Genomic DNA, 15,564 nt, shown 5'->3' with positions numbered 1-15,564 from the left:
TCTCAACGGAATCAAAATTTCCCGTACTTCCCGTTGACCTAAAACTTATGAAATGTGGCAGCAAGTACTTATATGTAATTACGTAGTTTTTGAAGTCGGTGCCAAGCCAAAATTTTAGACAATGAAGAACTCTGCACTTACTTGCATAAAATGACAGTTCACTCATTAATTTAGTTATACCTATATATTTGTAACTACCTCGTTTTTTTCTGTTAGGCAGCAAAGAATTTTTTGTACCGCCTTCAAAAACTAAGTAATTACCGTAAAACTACACAACTATAGTCCAATACTGCAACTATGGTCCACAAGTTCGAAAGGAAATTAAGTATCTATACCAATGTTCCTTTTGGTTTACTCCTAGTTTTACCTTCTATTTATAAACATACTTTGCCTTAGAACTACAAAAATATAGTAGAATACACACGTGAACGAGAAAAATTGAGTTTATTTGTGGACCATAGTTGGGAGCTTTGGACTATAGTTGGGTGGTTTTACGGTACCAGGATGGTTATTAATTTTTTTATTATTAAGTATTAATTACTTTTTGGCAGAAAATTGCTTTACGACGGGATAGAGACTGGACACGTGGACAAGGATAGCGGTGGGGTATACATATACAAATTATTTTGTGCTTTTCAGTGGGTTAGTTTTTTGAAGGCGGTACCCTTTTTAAAAAAAGATATGAAATTAAGTTATTTTAATTTTGCTTTTTATTTAATTTTTTTATTTTTTACTTTTTTATCTTTTTTTTAATTTTTTTTCTTTTGCTCTTTAGTGATAGGCACTTCGTTTATTTTACGTTTTAGTTGCTGGAGAGCCGTGAAAAGCTTGTGTCGGATATTGAAAGCACTCTATCCAGAGTTTCGGTGTGAGGTCGGGACAATTTACTCCGATTCAACCCCACCAAGACACAAGTTTGCGCGTTTACCGCTAAAAAAACCCCATTTACTGTGGTCCCACAGTTCCAAGGCACAGCTCTTACCATGTCAGGGAGTATTGGGGTTGGGTGACGACCGATCTGGCCTAGTGGGATCTGGTCTGGTAAGGGAATTTATTCGTGTGATAAGCAAGGATATTTGTTCCTGAGTCATGGGTGTTCTATTTATTTAAGTATTTATAAATATTTATATATTATATATGTATATCGTTATCTAAGTACCCTCAACACAAGCCTTATTGAGCTTACTGTGGGACTTAGTCAATTTGTGTAATAATGTCCTATAATATTTATTTATTTATTTTATTTTGGTGTCGACATTTCCAGCAAAAAACGGAACCCTTATAGATTTGTCATGTCCGTCTGTCTGTCCGTTTATGTCACAGCCACTTTTTTCCGAAACTATAAGAACTATACTGTTCAAACGTGGTAAGTAGATGTATTTCTATGAACCGCATTAAGATTAGCACACAAAAATAGAAAAATAAAACAATATTTTTTTTTCATCAAACCCATACGTGTGGGGTATCTATGGATAGGTCTTCAAACATGATATTGAGGTTTCTAATATCATTTTTTTCTAAACAGAATAGTTCGCGCAAGAGACACTTCCCAGGGGGGGGACACATTTAGTAAAATGTGTAGTAAAATGTGTCCCCCCCCCCGGTAACTTCTAAAATAAGAGAATGATAAACCTAAAAAAATATATGATGTACATTACCGCATGGTAATGGTATAGTTTGCATAAACTTCCACCGAAAATTGGTTTGAACGAGATCTAGTAAGTAGTTTTTAGGGTTCCGTACCCAAAGGGTCAAACGGGACCGTATTACTGAGACTTCGCTGTCCGTCCGTCCGTCCGTCTGTCACCAGGCTGTATCTCATGAACCGTGATAGCTAGACAGTTGAAATTTTCACAGATGATATATTTCTGTTGCCGCTATAACAACAAATACTAAAAATAGAATAAAATAGATATTTAATGGGGGCTCCCATACAACAAACATTTATTTTCTGCCGTTTTTATAAATAATGGTACGGAACCCTTCGCGCGCTAGTCCGACTCGCACTTGCCCGGCTTTTTTTTAATACGTCATAAATCGTACGGAACCCTTCATGGGCGAGTCCGACTCGCATTTGGCCGCTTTTTTTTAAATTTATTGTTTGGACCCGGGTACGTCCTTAAACTACGTCCACAAGAGAGGTATGGGCATTGTGAATGTCATCTCGCTCTGTGTGGTAGGGCACAGCACAGCGGATGTCATTCCAGATCTAGAGCAGAGCCCAACTGGGGAAGTACTACTATATATATACCATACTAAATATATGGTGTACCGAACTATTTGGCTACTTTGACTGCTACGAAGTATTTGACGCTGACTGTACCTCCACCTTACAGAAAATCGCAGCCAAATAACACTAGACCCTACTCATAGTGTTGTGTTCCTGCCGGTGAGTAAGGTTGCCAGAGCCCAACGAGGGGCGAGAGGGGGTTAGGGTCGGCAACGCGCATGTAACTCCTCTGGAGTTGCAGGCGTACATAGGCTACGGATACTGCTTACCATCAGGCGGGCCGTATGCTTGTTTGCCACCGACGTAGTATAAAAAAAAAGACCCTGCGCACCTACGCAGAGAAAAATGCCTCCAACGCGACCTACTGAAAGCGCACTGTAGTCCTGAACTACCAATACACCAAGACCTGGAGGGCTACGGAAGAAAACGTCTTAAATCCCGAAACCATCCGTAATGCAGGGGATTACGGATGGAAAACTCCCTGACCACCCGTACCCTGGAGGAGGCATGGACCGCAGAATGGGAAGCCCTCAGAGACCAAGCAAACCCCTTCTCTGCTCTACCCCTACTCGTGGGATTCAAGGAACCGCGCCGGGTGTGGTCCGCTCTTAACCACTTAAGAACAGGAGTTGGCAACTGCGCCCACCATTGGTACAAATGGGGCTGGAGCTCCTTTCCTACCTTCAACTGCGGGCACCTAGACCAGACCATCAATCACATCATTCTGGGGTGCCCCCTTATTCGATACACAGGCCATGTAGACGATTTTAAGATCCTATCAGAAGAAGCAGTCGCGTACCTGGGAAGGGCGAAATTCTAACTATAAGTAAATACGATAAAAAAATCGAATGGCAAACGATTGGCATCTTACATAGGCCCCTAGGTACAACTTGAAAGTCGTTAAGTACTCTCCGAGGCCGATCTACGCATCTTTTGCGTTAACTTTACTTCAGGGGCGCAAGTTTCCTCCAATAATGAGTTTGCCTATCAATATCAGTTACACAATATTTGCAGTTGATTGATTAGTATGTTGTTTTGTTGAAGTAACGCAACGCACGCGGCGCTTCCTACTTAGCCGCTCCTGGCCATGGATTCCCATTTCTTACAAAATGCAGGCGATTTGAACAATAAGGCGCACCAATGTAACTTAAGATTCGTAAGAACAATGTATAAGAAATCGCATATTGTACTTATATTGGTTTTCCTGGGCGCACAACGCGTTGGCTTTTTTAAGCGATTGTAACAACGCCCCTGCGTGTGCGCTTGTATGTAATTTATAATTACCCAGCGAATTGCGTGGCCGAAATGATATAAGCCTATTTTGTAGTTGGCGTTTAGCAAACTGTGGAACGTGTGCTGCACGCTGAGACTGCGAATAAGACGATGCTAGAGGCATAGATTGCGTAATAGTTTTAGCGGACCAGACATGCCACATTATTTTAAATATTTAAGCAGATTTGATTTTAGTTAAATTTAAACTGTATAATAATATTTTATTTTTTCCTTAATTTTATTTTTCTAACATATTTTCCATAATTAACGTTTAGTAATATTTTCAACTAGCGTCCCACCCCCGCTTTGCACGGGTTAACCTTAAAAAATGTACACCTTCCTCAACATTCAGTCTATTGATAGATTTGATATTTGAATACCGCATAAAAATCCGTTCAATAGCTTTTGAGTTTATCATGAACATACTGGCATACAAAGAGACAGACGCGGAGGGAGATTTTGTTTTATAATATGTAGTGATTGAATTTGTATTTTAATTTTCATTCAAAAATTGTATGTTCCGAAGCTTTTATGAGCCTTTTGCTTGAAATAAAATATAAGTAGTTATACCGTGAGCCCTAATATAATAATTTATTTATTTAATATTAGCTCGCAATCGCGATGCAGCACACAATCATTTGAGCATCCGTTATGTATAATTATAGTCTATTTTCCAAACTGATAGAGTTGGTAGAGTTGGTTGGTTGGTAATAACTAACGATACTAATTAAATGGATTATTAATGCATAGTACTAATCAATGTTAACTAAGAGCGTAGTACATCTGCTCTATTATATAATGTAATCAGTGGTAACAGCCACCAAGCAACACGCGCGGGACAAGCGATAAAAGTCTGTTTGTTAATGCCATTCGGGCTTTCACACATGCCGCAATTTCATGGTTTCGCTAAACCAGGTACCCGGGTAGACGGTAGTTTTGGAATACGAGCAGAGGCACACGTTCCTGTTTTACAAATTAGAACTTACGTTGACAACGGGGAAATAGTACCTATCGTATGCGTAATTTTAGCACGTAAATCTACAAATGTAATAGTCACAAAACGTGTGAGCGCCGAATTTGTGTACCCAAGTATGTGAATACGTAACAAAAGTAGCGCAACATTGTTATAGGAACTACTAGTACAAAAACAAAACTTTAAACAAACGAAGAGATTCTAAATTAAAATTAAGTCTACAGATTCATTTAAAATTTTAGAACCTCTTTTCTGACATTCCTGCGTTTTTTAGATTATTTTTGTGTCGGCTACCTCAAAAAATGTGATCGTAAAATCAGTCATATTTAAGTAATATATTATACAACGGCTTATGGAAATGGATTTCCTGGACACCTAATGGACTCTCTCTCTCTTTATATTTATTATTTGCAAGTTGATATTGATGCTGCATTAGCGTGCACTTATCGGTTTTTATTTATTCTGAAGAGAGAAAACGATTAAACCCAGAGCATAAAACACTTTTTAAGCACGAGAGAAACATAAAAACTTTGGTCATTAACAGCTTCCTAGCATTGTCCCGGTATATTTTGGGACCAGGGACCATAATTCGATAATTCCCCGAGTAAAATTAGGCCGATTTTCGTTTCGCATATGATTCCAGGACAAGTTCTTTAGCAGAGGAACGTTTGGCTAAATTTCATTACGCAGAGTAAAAACCATTGGTCGAAAGACGGTAGGTGGAGTGATTATTTGGTATTGATATTGTTAAGTAGAAATTCTCGCATATTGATATCAGCTGACCACAGAGCCCTAAGCGCAACATTTGTTATTAACACGAGTTATTTAAGTTTTTAGCTTATAGAAAACTTAAACATTCAGAAAGTTTAAAACAATTTCTATAAATAATGCCAGTTTTTAAATAATACCTACTATGTGTGTAAAAGGTTTGCAATGAATTTTTACACCTAGGTAGGCAATTTTCGATACATTTCCGACCTAGGTGCAACAATTTCAATCGATCAATGTAGGTAGGTAGTACTCGAAGTTGGGTACCGTAATTGCTAAATGTAAGTACAAACTTCACTTTTTACGAAAATAACTTGCCGAAAACTAAAAATAAATTATAAAATCTAAAACGTTAGTCGACTAAAGGTTGCTTAAAAATAAAAAGATTACTCTGCCAAATAAAATTCTTCTAATAATTGTTCTGCAATTTACACAGAAGCAATTTACACGGTATAATATGAACCCAGAGCGACCCAGAGTCTAACAACCGTTAGACGACCAAAAGTTACATCTACGAATAAATCACTGCGAAACGATGTTGGGCGAAACGTCTGCGAATCCATAATCTTAATCTGCTAAAAATTGATTGGGGAATCAGCACGTTTGGAGTTTCTCTACCAAAAAAGCCCAAAAAAAAAGTGGGCCCCTCCGGGATTTGAACCCGGGACCTCCTGCACCCAAAGCAGGAATCATACCCCTAGACCAAGAGGCCACATATTCAATTGGACGAAATATAGCAATAGTAAGTTAGTACGTTTTGATTATTATAAAAAATAGAATATAGATGTAATTTATATCTGTACATATTATGCATACACATAATTGCACAAAAATGACACATAACCTAATTCATGCTGATTTTTAATTAGTTGTTTCTTTGAAGAAATTTAACTCACATAATAATATTTTCCCTTTACAATCCACTTTTATTAATATACTAATGTTTAAAAAAAAAAAAAACTGTAAGTAGTTATTTTCGCTCAAGGAAAGCACAGCGCCATCTTGGTGTCTAGAATAGAATTAAGTAATTCATACCTCTTGCCGCATTGTAGATCAGCGCCACCTATACGCTGTAAGTCAGATCACTTATTAGTGCCACCGAGGTACCGTACCAGCTAGCCATCTGTGATTTGTGTTAGGCACCATTCGATATTTACCTTAAACAGAGATGCCACTAGTTTTGCTAAATCAGCTGATGGATTGGCGTTTATGGTTCTCAGATAACTTCACACCGCTGACAATATTCTACAAGCCAGCCAACCAAAACTTACGAAACGCCACCTCCACCAGTAGATTTTTGTACTCGCTTACTGTGCGAGTGTTTTCGAGTCGATTCGTTCTAAATATTTTGTTGACAAATTTTATTGACAAGTGAATCTTGATTTGTTTATTCTTCTTTATTACCTGTGTTTGTGAAAATCGGATTGAAGAATAATTAATACAGTGCATTTACAGATTTTGTGTGACGTTCATTGCCTTTCTCCCACAAAGGAAACACTGGAGTCCTCATCATTGTTCTGTGCCCATTTCACCAGGAGTCCATTTTACATCATATAACGTAAGTAAAAACCTGTCACTCTACCTAAATTGCGACATTTTTACTGCAATAATAACTCTGTTTAACGTTGAATCGGTTCTTTATATTTTGCTATTGCATTTATTATGGGATCAGAAAATTTCGCCGTCAGTCTAGTCTTGTCAAAAACAAAAAGAAATTAATGAGCAAGCTTACGGGTGAAACAGGTTTACATAATTAAGGGAGCAAGTAAAAAATGGTAACACGCCATCACGTGGGTATTGATTTTGTTATTTTCGTTCCCTGTCCGTGTTTGGCAATCACAGCTGATACGTCTTAATGTGGAAAAGGACCTTCTGCGCTGTGATATTGGCTGAACATTCATCTATATTCATTCATTCATCTATCACCCAAAATCGCTAATTATTCTTTCATTTTATAAAATAATTTAGGAAAGTGATAGAATTTGATGAAAGTAGAGCAACTTCCAATTTAGAGTCAAACAATGAATAGTTATAGTTATAGGGTGAGCTTATCAATATAATATATGCAATTTAATTATAGCAAGGATACCATATTGACAAGAATACAACCCAGCACAGGGAAAGTTTTTTTAATACCTACCTAATAAATAAATAAATATTATAGTATAGGACATTCTTACACAAATTGACTAATCCCCACTACGTATAAACTCAAGAAGGCTTGTGTTATAGGTTCTTAGACAAAGACAATGATATATATAATATACAAATACCCACATATATACATAGAAAACACCCATCCCATGGCTCAGGAACAAAATATTTATGCTTGTCACATAAATTATTGACCACATTCAAACCCAGGACCATCGGCATCACAGGCGGGGTCACTACCAACTAGGCCAGCCAGACCAGTCATCAAATACCCTTACTAGGATTACAACTAATACTTACTACTTGAATTAAAACAGTAGCTAAAATCTACCTAGGTACATTTTGATAACTTTTCTAAATCAGTCTTAATTCTATATAAGTACTTCAAATCTTAATTCTAAATACTGTATAAATAATATATTTAAATCTATTTTTTGAACTAGTTTCACTCTGACTGGTGTTAAGTTACAAGAAGTAAAAGCTAAGTAGCTTTTACAATAGTCCTTAAGCCTAGTCCTGGGCAAAAAGCATTTTGGTGTTTCACCAGAAAACTTTATTTTTGCTCAGACATTTATACTTAAATACTTATTAAGTATTATTATTTCAAGGATTATTGTTTACTAAGAGTGTTTGGTTTAACTAGGTTGATAAGGTAAACCATCTGTAAGTAGTTGTTAAATATAGCATTTGGTAAAGTTTCACTGTATGGAAAATGTGACAGTTCTCGGTGCCTGATTAACAAATAGGTGCATACTTTGGCTCTTGATTAGGATACCAATTATAGAAGGTCACCAAATTGAGGAATCAACTTAATCTCTTAAATGACTCCAGGAAGAAGGGGGTACCATGGTGTAGATATGTCTAGGGCAACAAAATATTTATATTTTTGATGACCGGTCTGGCCTAATCAGTAGTGACCCTGCCTATGAAGCTGATGGTCCCAAGTTCAAATCCCGGTAAGGGCATTTATTCATGTGATGAGCATGGATATTTGTTCCTGAGTCATGGGTGTTTTCTATCTATTTAAGTATTTATAAATATTTATATATTATATATATTGGTGTCTAAGTACCCTCAACACAAGCCTTATTGAGCTTACTGTGGGACTTACTCAATTTGTGTAATAATGTCCTATAATATTTATTTATTTTTTATTTATCTTAATTCAGCATTGGCCCTCTTCTGGGTTATTTAAATTAATCTGCTGACTGCAATCTGGACCTTTTATAAATGTGTTTTTTGTGCTTTTGTTTTATCTAGCTCATCTTTTAAATGTCAACCAAAATTATGTACCCTGGTTGCACATAATATATTTTCTAAGACAGCAGCAAATACCTAATATTACAAATGCCTAATGAAGTTATTTATTGCATTTCGTAAATAGTTTTGATAACTCTAAATCGGGAACAGATGGAATTTACCCAGTCCTACTAAAATGGGGTGGACATACATTAATCAAACATCTATCCAATCTACTGTGCAGCTGTATAGCCTTTAGATATATACCACATAAATGGAGGGAAGTGAAAGTGATTTTCCTCCCAAAGCCAGGCAAAACCGATTATTCGGATCCCAAGTCTTTCAGACCAATCAGCCTTACATCCTTCACACTAGAAAGACTAAGTGACAGAGAACTGAAGGACACGGCCCTAAAAATATAGAAATCCATCCAAACCAACACGCCTACAGTCAAGGAAAATTAACTGACTCAGCTCTCCATGCTGTAGTAAGCAACATAGAGAATGCGCTAGCAAGGAAGAACTCCTGCCTAGGCACCTTCATCGACATAGGAGCCTTTGACAAGACAAACTTTAGCAGCATTCAGCAAGCACTACAAAGACATGGAACCAATCCACTCGTAACCGAATGGATAATGAATATGCTAAGACAGAGAATAATAATAAGACTATCCGAAAACCAAACTCATCAAGCACTAGTCATGAGAGGATGCCCCCAGGGAGGAGTACTCTCACCACTGCTTTGGAACCTGGTGGTGAACGATTTGATAACAAAATTAAACAACAAACACTTTATGACTATAGGGTACGCAGATGACTTAGTAATACTAATCAGCGGCCTAGTAATAAGCACACTGTGATCTCACACAGACAGCACTGAAAATAGTAGAGAAATTGTGCAAGGAGAATGACCTATCGGTAAACCAAAAAAAAAACCGGTCAAGTGCGAGTCGGAATCGCACAGGAAAGGTTCCGTACCATTATCTATAAAAACGATACCCATCCAAGTACTGACCCCGCCCGACGTTGCTTAACTTCGGTGATTGGACGAGGACCTCGAGATTGGAAAGAAATATTTATTTTATTCTCTTTTTAGTATTTGTTGTTATAGCTGCAACAGAAATACATAATCTGTAGAAATTTCAACTGGCTAACAATCACGGTTCATGAGATACAGCCTGGTGACAGACGGACGGAAGGACGGACGGACGGACGGATGGACGGACAGCGGAGTCTCAGTAATAGGGTCCCGTTTGACCCTTTGGGTACGGAACCCTAAAAAGACCGACACAATTCACACAATTCTCACACACAAACGAAAACTGGGTACATTCGAAATGCCAACCCTTTTTGGCACAAGATTGATACTTTCAAAGGATGTAAAATACCTAGGCATAATCCTGGATGATAGACTGAACTGGAACAAACACCTGGACAATAAACTAAACAAAGCAACAGTAGCCTTTTGGCAATGCCGGAGGATGGTGGGCAAGAGATGGGGACTTGCTCCTCGCATCATACTGTGGCTGTACAAAATGGTAATAATGCCAATGATCAGCTACGGCGCGGTCGTATGGTGGCCCCGCACCCAGCTAACCACGCACATAGGTCGAAAATGACGATTTAGGCGGCCAAAAATATTTTATTACATTGTTGCATTTTAAACACGATTTTGATGTAAGAAAATGTAGTTTTATATAATTAATATTATTATTATTTATATTATGGCCATTTTTCAGTTATTTCAGTTTTTTTCACATTGCAGGGCTCCTCTTAGCTTAAATATTTTATATATTTATGAATAATACAATGTTAAGTTGGGTATTGATATATTTTATTATCTTCCATTATATGTAAATAATATAATATCTACTATATATATTTAGGTATACAAGTAACACATTACAGAAAGTCATAGAAGTACACATAGGTTCGCATCTAATACTATTACGTTTATGTGTATACAAAGGTTCATGCAAAACAATATTAATCATCATCGTATCTTAAAGAAAAATCATCTTTATTGCTTTGGAAGCATTCCTCGCTCTGCGCTGCGGCAGCTCTCGCTATATGTGGCTCAGCAGAAATCAATAGCTGCATAGTTTCTTGCAGAAATGATTTAACGCGAATTTTCTTTCTCGTACTGCTAAGTCAGTGCTTGTTGCCGAGTAAGGCGATCTGTTTCATTCGAATCCGCTTTATTAACTTTAGATCTATAACTTCTTTATTTACAGTGGAGCAAGTTATCAGTTTTCCTGTGTTTTGGTCTTTCACTAGACTCACTGAACGATTTGGACGGCCGACCGAGCCTGCAATGAGTTTTAATCGATATTTTAAATGTTCCTTCCAACCAAGATCCATTAGTTGTCAGAAATTTTTCCACTATACGACGTGATTTAGTCCATTTCTTTTTAAATTCTGATTTAAAATGTGAAAATTTATGCTTCATAGCCTGTTTTTCTTTGTCTGCGTCACTTGAGCATATAAGGAGATAATTTTCCAAGAAGTCAAATTTTTCTGTTATTGACTGGAATTTTGGTTCATTCATCTTGTCAAACAGATATTTTCGAGTCACAACTTTTACACCCGAGGTATTTGCTGAACCTATAACAACAGAAAAGCCATTTTAACAGTATTGAAAAAAACAACGTAATAATTTGTTATATCGTGTTTCTTTTTTTAAACTCGATATATGAAAAAGTGCTCAAAAGTGCTCCCCAATTTTTTCAGGATATATAAATAAAGACTTGTTTTATAGAATGCCATAAAAAAAATTACTCGGACGAGCTCGGATGTATAGTATATTCACTATTGAATACAAAAAATACTCAAAATTTTAATTACGAAAAGGGTAATGTTTAGTGGGTTATATATGTATCATTAAATAAATATTTATAATTCAAAATAGATTAACATAAAAGAAACTTACCTGTATTTTTGATATCCATCACTTTCACTCACAAAAAAACTCCACAATAATAAATAATGACTTAGAAATGTTTGCTTCGGATAAGAGTGCTATGAACTGCGTGTGCAACGAGTGTGATTACCGAGTTTCGAGAACCTCGTATATGACCTGCGAAACTGATAGGGGTAGTAATGGGGTGGGATTAAATCCGTGATAGTGTGGTGTTTTTCGAGAGCCAATTAGTTTTGCGATAAGCCTACTTTTAGAAAGTTGACTTTTGGCCGCCTAAATCGGGATTTCCAACGTATGTGCCACGGTAATAGACAAACTAAACAAAACACAAAGACTAGCATGTGTGGCTGCTACGGGCTATATAAGAACTACTCCGACTGCGGCGCTAGAAATAATGCTAGGACTCCTACCATTACACATATACATACAGAAAGAAGCGGCTGCCACGGCTCTTCGGTTGAAAAAGCTAAACCTATGGACATCCTTCAGCTCATCGCACAAGAAGATCTATGAAAATATGATCTCAAAACTACCCATGCTGGAGGCGCCCATCGACAAAACACCAAAAACTATGATCTTCTGGAAAAAATACGCCATATCATTAACAGAAGATCCGAAAGAAGGACTAGACCAAACAAACCTAAGAATATTCACAGATGGCTCAAACACATATGAAGGGACAGGATGTGGTGTCTTCTCGGAGGACCTGAACATACACATCACAATGCAATATGTTGTTACGATCCTAACCCAATGTACCACAACCACCACCACTACACTACCACCACCATACCATGATAGGTCTACCACTTATCTCAGATGGTAAGCTAGAAATTAGCTGATTTTTGGGAGTAGTATTTTTACTTATCTAACATAATGTAATAATATATAAGTAACATATGTATATGTAAGTCTATTAAATTATTAGTATAGTAGATAGGTATCACCCAAGTCATCAAATCATTGTCTATGTACGATACCTATTTACATATATTATGATGATTAAAGCCGAGATATGGTTTAGCACCTGGGAGACACTCTTGCATCCTTGCGAAGTTTGATAGATTGATGAAGTGCAAAAAGCACGGTTGGCTGTGCATAGAGGGGTGTTGGTGCCTACACTTATGTATGGTAGCGAAAGTTGGGTATGGCAGAAGAGGCATCAGAGTCAAGTGAATGCAGTGGAAATGAGAGCGTTGAGAAGTGTGTATGGTGTAAAATTACAAGATAGAATTAGGAACAGTGTGATAAGGGAAAAGTGTGGACTGAACGAAGATGTAGTGTCAAAAATTGAGAAAGGTATGTTGAGATGGTTTGGACACGTGGAAAGAATGAGTGAAAGAAGGTTAACAAATAGAGTGTATAAGGGAGAAGTAGAAGAGGGAGCTGGAAGGAGTAGACCTCGGCGGACTTTCTCTGATCAAATCGGGGAAATCCTGAAGAAAGGCCAGGTCAAGAGCACCCTAAATCGACGAGCGTGTATGAGGAATGTCATGAAAGTGAACGAAGCGAAAGAGGTATGTCAGGATCGTAGCAAGTGGAAATCCGTGGTCTATGCCTGCCTTGGAACCTTTTTTGCAACATGCACATCAGTAGATAAACCTAATTAACATTTTAGAACATCTTACATCTTAGGTATGTATGTACTAGATAACCTGTAAGTACATATTATTCACAGAGGGGATATCTTACTGTGACAGTGGCTGAAGGGTTTTACCGTTAACAATTGTTCGCAAAGCGGGTAAAAAGGTGATTTATTTGCTTAATTCAGAACATCTGTCTCTGCCTACATTTTTTGTTACTGGCCGAAGTTTCCTTCTCCGACTTCCCTTTTAGCTTTTCCGGGTTGATTGATGAAGAATGCTTTAAAGCATGATGTGGTTTTACTTATAAAGTCCATTTATAAAATGAGACAAAACTTGGCACGTGATTTATTAAAAATATACGTACCTAGATAGAGATAGTGTAGTCTCTGAATGTGATAGGTATAGGTGAATTACCTATCAAATTCAAAGCCTACTCGTATTACTCTTATTAGGTATTTGAATCAATAATTATAGGTATAGTACATTACTATAGAGGACGGGAAACGAAGGGTTGCAGGCCAAGTAGATATAGACCGCCGAGCGTAAAGAGGTCGGCTAGGGAGACGCGGCCGGCAACCCCGTTTCCCGCCGAGATTTGTATAGTGCTTTTCTCAAACTTGCAATGAAAGAATTAAAAAAAAATAGGATGATGATAATGATTGTTTCATGTCCTAATGTGATAGGTTATTCAGTGCGTGGGGTATTGAAGGGGAACACAAATGTAATTATTTTGGCGCTACCACGCACGCCATTACGCTTTTTTCTTTTCTTTTTTGTGTTTTTGGTTGTTACCGAAAGGGGAACGAAAATTTGATTACTATTACGCTACGACGCACCGTTTAGGAGATACAGCCCTATGAAGATTTCTGTATGACTGAAAAAACAAAACTTTTTGGGGCTGTATCTCCTAAACCGTGCGTCGTAGCGCAAAAATAATGAAATTTTTATTCCCCTTTGAACTCCTGAAATAATATTTAACAAACACAAAAAAGAAAAAAAACACAAAAAAGACAAAAAAATTAAAAATAGCATACTGGCAGAATTTTGCTTATAGGTTTTTTATAGTTGAATGCCAAGACGTACCATTATTTGACGTTAAAAAACAAAAGAAGGTTGCCTTACAGGCCTAGGTGTGTAAGGCTGTATGAAATTCCTTTACATATCATCATCACTCATCGCACCTGATATGTAGTATTTCCGGACCTAATTTGAAGTAAGTCATGTCAACATTTCATTACAAGTTTGAGAAAAGTAAATGACTAGATAAGATTTGGTAGATTGTATTAGATATAATTACAACCCTGCCGTTGTCAATATTCTCCGAAACCAATAATTTTCGTTGAAACTACTGGGGAATCAAGTACCTTTTAAGGTCCTCAATTTTAGGCCTTCGTTTGATCCGTCCAGAATGCAACATGCTATATAGGTATTATGTAACATGATATATAGGTACGTATTTCATTATGATTAATCCAATATCAAACCGAAACTTGAACTACGAATAGGTTATCGAGTGAATCTTCAGCCTGTGCTCCCCCATCTGTAAAGATTGTGGGCCCGCTATCATCAGTCATCACTCATCACTCATCACACCTATTTAAATCAATTCGCACCCAATGAATGTTCATGATAAGTGATAACCGGATCGCCCCTCGACAAAGACGGGGGCGAGTCTGCAAACCCTTACAATAAATCATAGCTAAGTTTAGAAACGGGACCTATAACGGTTATTAATATTTACAGTATTATCACTTATGGAAATAATGCATAAAACCATTAGGGTGACCCAAAAATAAACAAGACTAGATTTTGTGAATTGGCAGTCGCCAAAACGCTTTACATTTCATTTGTGCTTCTGTTCTTAAGAAACTGTACGTACTAAGTAAAACCAATAAATAAAAAAACTAATAATTATTTTAATAGATTTATCGGTACATCATTTATTATGTATAGTCACGTTTATGGCTATATTATGAAGGAACCGTCACACTCGCTTATTTATCAGTTAGACAGTTGTTTTTTCCATGGCATGACATCATCAGAAACTTACCTAAATATGATTGCAAGCCTAAAAATACCTAAATATGATTGCAAGCGTTTTGCATTTCAGAAATCAAACAATAACTCTGAACGACAGACTAGACAGAATACGGATATAACCAAAGCGCGTTCTTACACGTGATTCACACGCATTACGAACTTGGAATGCATGCTCGCATATGTAAATTTTAACCTAAAATGATTCGATTTCGTAGCATATGATTGCGAACGCCAAGCAGAAGAGCATGTGGGTCAGTAAAGCGCTTCCGCCTCGGCCGCCGGCGCAGAATTCACAGCGCTTGCCAACTATGCGCTCTTTGCTATAAGTAGTAGGTAAACAATTAATCAAATACTGTTGTTTCTATCCCGTCACGGCTAAGCAA

At 37.2% G+C, this 15,564-nt stretch overlaps 1 protein-coding gene and 1 non-coding gene across 2 annotated transcripts in view; one reads left to right on the top strand and one right to left on the bottom strand.

Moving 5' to 3' along the window:
* Positions 1 to 5,883: 5,883 nt before the first annotated feature.
* Positions 5,884 to 5,955, bottom strand: Trnap-ugg (transfer RNA proline (anticodon UGG)). The gene has a single exon. It is a non-coding gene; the product is annotated as a tRNA-Pro (tRNA).
* Positions 5,956 to 6,308: 353 nt separating this feature from the next.
* Positions 6,309 to 15,564, top strand: part of LOC133519121 (solute carrier organic anion transporter family member 3A1-like) — a 76,945-nt gene continuing 67,689 nt past the window's right edge. Inside the window, exon 1 of the mRNA XM_061853058.1 lies at positions 6,309 to 6,801. The gene's annotated coding sequence lies outside the window, so the exon portion shown is untranslated. The remainder of the gene's footprint in view (positions 6,802 to 15,564) is intronic.

Source organism: Cydia pomonella, chromosome 6, assembly GCF_033807575.1.
Source record: "Cydia pomonella isolate Wapato2018A chromosome 6, ilCydPomo1, whole genome shotgun sequence".
NCBI lineage: Eukaryota > Metazoa > Arthropoda > Insecta > Lepidoptera > Tortricidae > Cydia > Cydia pomonella.
Note: the sequence above shows the minus strand (reverse complement) of the source record. Positions and strands in the feature narration are given on the sequence as shown.